Below are 6,273 nucleotides of genomic sequence, written 5' to 3'. Positions count from 1 at the left end.
TTCTTTTTCTTTTTAATAATTAATAACTATATAATTATTTGATCAACATTGTTACGAATTTACGATAGTTGGATTCAAATTCGACAGGCTAATCTTTCTGTATGTTTGTTTGGGAAATTGAAATTTGGTTAGACATCTAGATCTGGATTTAAAAAACTTTGGGGTAAGTTTTTGTTGGAAACTACTTTTTACACAACATTTAAGATATCTTGTTGTTTTAGGCACACCACAATCTTGATCGATGTACATTGAAAATTCACCGGGCCTACCGATTAAAGTCATAACCACGGCTTCGGCTTTATTATTAGTATCAACCATGCATGCTAATTAATGTTGGAAACATCAATGTTCAAGGCCATTTGATGAATGTTGGTTGCTTACTTAGGTTGCTTACTTAGCATCTCAAAAGTTAATTACAGCCCTTTGAAAACTAAAACATATTTTTGGGTTTACCACCAGCTCAAAGGCCAAACTTGCCCTAATAAAGTGGGCATTGATGCCACTTTCAACAAAGGTTCTTGTCTATTTTCTTAACAGCAAAGGTTCTTACTCTATATTTTGTATGATAATGGAATCTGATTAATGTATAGGTTTCTGTTGGGCAACATCTCCGCGAGATTCAGAACGAGTTCTTGAGAATAATGATACTGCTTTATGTTATTGCTTTAATGTTGTTCATCAGACAGCATGCTCTTCTTGAATGAAGATTGAGAAAATGAACGCATTTTTTTTGTTTACTCTACTAATCATATTTTAATTGATTGTAACGATTAATTATTATGATATTTTATTTTTAAAATTCTATTCGAATGTGAGGTCATATATCTGCTTTTATTTCCATCATCGGGATTTAACGTGTCTTCGACAGTTTGCTCTGCACTTCCCCCGTCTGGCAGAAACTCAGTTCAAGTTTTCTATATATGATATATCCTCATTTGTTGATAGTTTCTGCTATTTTATACGGGACTAAAAACAGTCTTGTTTGAGGTTCTGGTTTGATGGTCGCAAACGTTCATGTTATCTCTGGGTGTATATCGCAATGGTCAACTGAAGGACTCAAAGATGCATATGAGGGGAGATATGATGCTCTTGATTAAGCGACAAGCTTCAAGTCCGTTATTTTTCAAGTATGAAATTGTCTTGCTTGGTTGTGGTTTCAATAACTTGTGCTGCTTTGTCAAAAGTTCATTAAATAACTTGTGCTGAATATTAACCTTATGCTTTATGAGCTGCTCTCCTGAATAATTTCATTTTACAGGCTTTTGGAAAATTTCTACAAGACCTGGTTTACTATATTGCTTTTACGCAAACCGTGGACAACATGTAACCTACGTGACGTCTTACTTTCTATTATCATATTAACATTTATTTATTGTTCTGCTCGTTTTTACTGTTAATAATGTACACTTCTTTTTTTTTTTTATTTTTTTTTATTTTATTACTATTCTTTTTAGGATTATCGATCTCAATCTCAATATTAGTTGCTCTATTTCTCTAGCATCTCGCCAAATATCCTTTTATCATTGTGGTTGAAGTTTTAAAATATCTTCTCGGTTAGTTGTATGAATGTTGCATCACATTATTCACCTCATGTTTAGCAACTAAAAACTAAAATACAAGTATTCTTTTGGTATTGATTTGTTCCACATTGTTACGAGTGTTTGATTTTTTTTACCTGAATTTACTTGGCTATGGTTCTTCTTTTAAACGTTCTGATGCTTTAAATTAAGAAAAGGTGATCACTTTTATAAATCCTCCAAGTTTCTTCCACGTTCAAGTATTATACATTTACCACATAATTTGCAGATAAAGTACTTGAAGTATACTTGAAGTATTATGAGGTTTTATTATTCAATGCTACATCATATCTGCTACATTGCAAGTGTTTAAATTTTTGTTTTCATCATTGAGTTTAATTGAATGCTGCAAATATTCATATTTCGATAACTATAGGGTGTTTTCATCATCAAGATGTTATATGTTGATCAAGCATAAGATAGTCCAAGGGGTTCGGTCTATGCAAGATCAACAAATAAGGGGGATTTAAGGGTTCCTTGAGTTTAACTCTGTTGGAACATTCCACAATATACACAATATATTTGATTGAATATAAAGTGTATAAAGAACAAAATAACGAGAGGATTACATTTTAAATATTCTCACATAATTTTATTCATGTTAAGAAGCAATATTTATATACCTACCATCACTAACAAACATCCTATAATAGTGGAAACAATAATCGTGCATTTATAAGTTACATGACACCACATGTACTTCACTATTAATTCTTCATGTTCTCCTAAAAGATAGGACCAATAAACTACATAGTGATCCAACTCATATGACTCTTTCAAATTATGACTTAGATCAATTCAAATTGGGCTCCAATTAGGCTCCTTTATCTTCTCTAGTTGGATCAATTCAAGATTACCCAACAATCACCCCCATAATCTAGAAATTTCTTCATGATCTTACTGCCTTTGATTCTGCTATTCTTTACTTTCTTCCTGCTTTCTACCTAATGTTTGGTGTTGTCTATTGCTCCAACTAATTGCTGCCATTTTCCTGCTAAACTGCTATCTACTGCTGCAATTCTCTGCTGTTATAATTTGCTTACTGTTGCTGCAATTTTCTGCTGTTTGCAGCTTTCTACTGCTTCATCCTGCTGTTGCATTTTTCGACTACGACCGTCTGTTACTGCTTTATGATGCGCTTTTTCTGCTTGCGCTTTCTTGCTATTTTCCTGCTGTAAATTTGCTTCTAATCACGTGATTACTTCCTGCTAATTTGTTGAATTCTTTGCTCATAAATTCAACCCTGCTATTGCCTTTTGTGATCAAAAAAATATGATCAACCATGCTGCATCTTTTCTTCTGCTGATGCTTTCTTGCTATTCTTAATGAATAGCCCTGCTATTATCTTCGTGTTGCAAACAGCTTCTTCTGATCTTTCCTGCATTGATCAGGCTGTTTTTTTTTTCCAACTGCGTTTTGATGATCCATGGTGATCATCCCTGCTTTCTGCTATGAACCAGGATCTACTACCTGCTCTAGATACCAATTGTTGGAACATTCCACAATATACACAATATATTTGATTGAATATAAAGTGTATAAAGAACAAAATAACCAGAGGACTACATTTTAAATATTCTCACATAATTTTATTCATGTTAAGAAGTAATATTTATATACCTACCACCACTAACAAACATCCTATAATAGTGGAAACAATAATCGTGCATTTACAAGTTACATGACACCACATGTACTTCACTATTAATTCTGCATGTTCTCCTAAAAGATAGGACCAATAAACTACATAGTGATCCAACTCATATGACTCTTTCAAATTATGACTTAGATCAATTCAATTTGGGCTGCAATTGGGCTCCTTTATCTTCTCTAGTTGGATCAATTCAAGATTACCCAACAAACTCTCCGGTCCGAAGCACCGTGAGTAACCCTGATACGAGATGATGATCTCAGAAAGGGTGGTTAAACATGACCCACCATCATTCGGGTTAGCCAGAACTTATGGCCAAGGGCGGTGTTAGGGTTTCTGTTATGATAACGTTACCTGAAACCGCAAGGAGTTTTGAGTGACTATTCCGGTTGCGCGTGTTAGTATGTGTAGATTGTGTATTAAGAAGAAAATACACTTGAGAGTGATTTTTGGGTGAATCCATAAAGCTGCAAAAGGTGCTGCCATTATCTTTGTGTTGTCCCCTTACACCCTACTGTTCTTCTTCAGCCGTTATGCAGTGTCAGGATCGTACCAACCTGCCACAGTGTCCTTTCTGTTTTAGTGTCACCATTGTACACTTTTCACTTTATATACGCAATCTTAGTGGCGCCATGTTTATACTGCGCAATCATCGTCCAATTCGTCATGCCAGAACTTTATGCAACTGAAATTTATTATGCGCATCATCATGAACTTGTGCGACTATTGTGAGGCTATGCGTGCCATTAGGATGTCGCTTAATGTATGTGCAGCTATGCGCATCATTATATGTGTTCTTCAATTGCTCTCACTTGACGATTCCCATTTGATGTAGCATTAGTCGCGCGCATTATGACCGGACAAATGAATGATTTGGCTATCGGAAGTACTGCAAATGAAGGTCCACATCATCTCAGTCTTGGTTGTTAAGAAGCTTCAATAATATACTATTGACACGTAATTCCACTTTCTATGCATGTATCAAGTAAGTCCCGAGATTTTGTATTGATTAAGTTTTCAAAGGAAAAAAAATCGGTTATTTTGTTTTTACTTCATAAACAACGATTCATTTAAACATATGCTAGATGCTATGGAGTAGTTAATTTTTCACAATATGCTGCTACACATATTATTGACTTGCTATTTTCTTGTGATTCCTTGGCTGATGCATTTTGTATATAGATTTGGATGATAAGTTGGTGTCTGTGTTGATACCAGTTTTGTTCCTGTGCTTAATTGCATGCTATCATTTCATCACCCCATGTTAATTCTCTATTACTTAAATACTTTATTTTCTCTTATAAAGAGTATGAATGCCCACATGCTATTTTAGATGAATGGTTGCCATATAAGATTCTTTCTTGTACTATATATAAGAGAAAAACGAAACTCGTTGCTGTTTCATATGTTGTATGGCTTGTAAAGTCGGTCTAAAATTTTCATTGATGTTATGCTCACTAGTGCAGTATTTATGATAAGTTGTTGCACATAAAAACTCTTTCGATAGTCTATTCTTTGAAGTCCAGTTCTAATTAGTGTGTGCAGGCCTTCAATGTACTTTTGGTGCCCATACAATCTAGGGTGGGAAAATTGATCTTTTATTTTCTTTTTGCGATGAAAAGAATAGACATTTTCTTTGATATCATGCTATTTTGATTGAAGATATGGCTGTACGTAGAGATTTGTTAGTTAAATTGTACTATATGCATGTGTACATCACTACTACACAAATGAGAATGCAAACCCCCAATGCAAACCAGTTTTTACCTTAACCCCTAAAAACAGGTTTGCAAAGTGAAACGAGACCGGTTTTAAAAAATTCGGAAATGGGGAACCGATTTTTACAAAAAACAGGTTTGAAAAGTAGACTTTGCAAACCTGTTTTAAAAAAAAAAACAGGTTTCGACTTTGCAAACCGGTTTTTTAAGAAAACAGGTTTGGAAAGTAGACTTTGCAAACCTGTTTTTTTCTAAAACCGGTTTGCAAAGTGCTCATATACTTGTGCATTTCCGAAATTGGTGGCGGGAATGTCAAAATTTTGAATAATTCAAAATCTAGATCTGCAAACTCACTTCATTTTTACCAAACTCACTTCATTTTTACTCATTTTATCAAACTCACTTCATTTTTACCCACAAACATACATATATCTCTCTATCGATCTATACGTTCATCACCATCACAAGATCGATCGAACTATCTCTGTTTCTACACGATAAGGTAAAACTTCCTCATCTCTTTCAAGTTTCATCTATCTTCATCGTGTACATCGTAAGTTTTTAATCGTCATCCTTCGATCTAATTTTTTTATGTTCCACAAGATAAATAACTATAAACAAGTTGAAGATAAACAAGTTGAAGATGAAATTTCTAACAATTGTGAACAGGTTCGATTCATATATTTGTTTTGCTTATTTGCTTTATTTTGTTTATTTGTAACCATGTTCACTTTGTGTATTTTGATTTGAGTATATGGCGTTGTTTGTATTCGAAGGATGAAGATCGATTACCGGAAAGGATGAAGATTAGCGAAGATGAAGATGCAGATTAGTGAACGATGAAGATTAATTAGCAAAGATAAAAATGCAGATTAGCTGTAAATCATTTTTTTTTTTAAATTCAGAACCCAAACCGGTTTTAAATAAAAACAGGTTTGCAATGTGGACTTTCCAAACCCCTTTTATTATAAAAACCGGTTTGGATTCCCAGCTTTTCAAACCGGTTTTAAAACCGGTATGAGGCTTCCAAACCCCTCCCTTTGCAAACCGGTTTTAAAACCGGTTTGCAATGCCATAAAAACCGGTTTGGAATCTCTGTTTTTGTAGTAGTGCATGAGGTTCCCTTACTTTATGCTCATATGTTTTCATCAAATGCCAAGTCCTCATATCTTGTTTCATGTTCTTCCGGGCAATATCTATATCTGTGTTATTTCATTTACAGATCAATCAAGTTATTATTGATCCTTTTCTTATGCTGCTATCCAGACAATCGACATAGATATGTAAGCACCCATCTTTCTTTTATTTATTGTCGTTTGATTCATAG

The 6,273-nt window shown here is 34.1% G+C and overlaps 1 long non-coding RNA gene across 1 annotated transcript; it reads left to right on the top strand.

Moving 5' to 3' along the window:
- Positions 1-307: 307 nt before the first annotated feature.
- On the top strand, positions 308-1,420 carry LOC139894152 (uncharacterized). The gene is made up of 2 exons (XR_011774839.1): positions 308-1,127; positions 1,259-1,420. It is a non-coding gene; the product is annotated as an uncharacterized lncRNA (long non-coding RNA).
- The last annotated feature ends 4,853 nt before the right edge of the window (positions 1,421-6,273 follow it).

Source organism: Rutidosis leptorrhynchoides, chromosome 2 (assembly GCF_046630445.1).
Source record: "Rutidosis leptorrhynchoides isolate AG116_Rl617_1_P2 chromosome 2, CSIRO_AGI_Rlap_v1, whole genome shotgun sequence".
Taxonomy (NCBI): Eukaryota; Viridiplantae; Streptophyta; class Magnoliopsida; order Asterales; family Asteraceae; genus Rutidosis; species Rutidosis leptorrhynchoides.
Note: the sequence above shows the minus strand (reverse complement) of the source record. Positions and strands in the feature narration are given on the sequence as shown.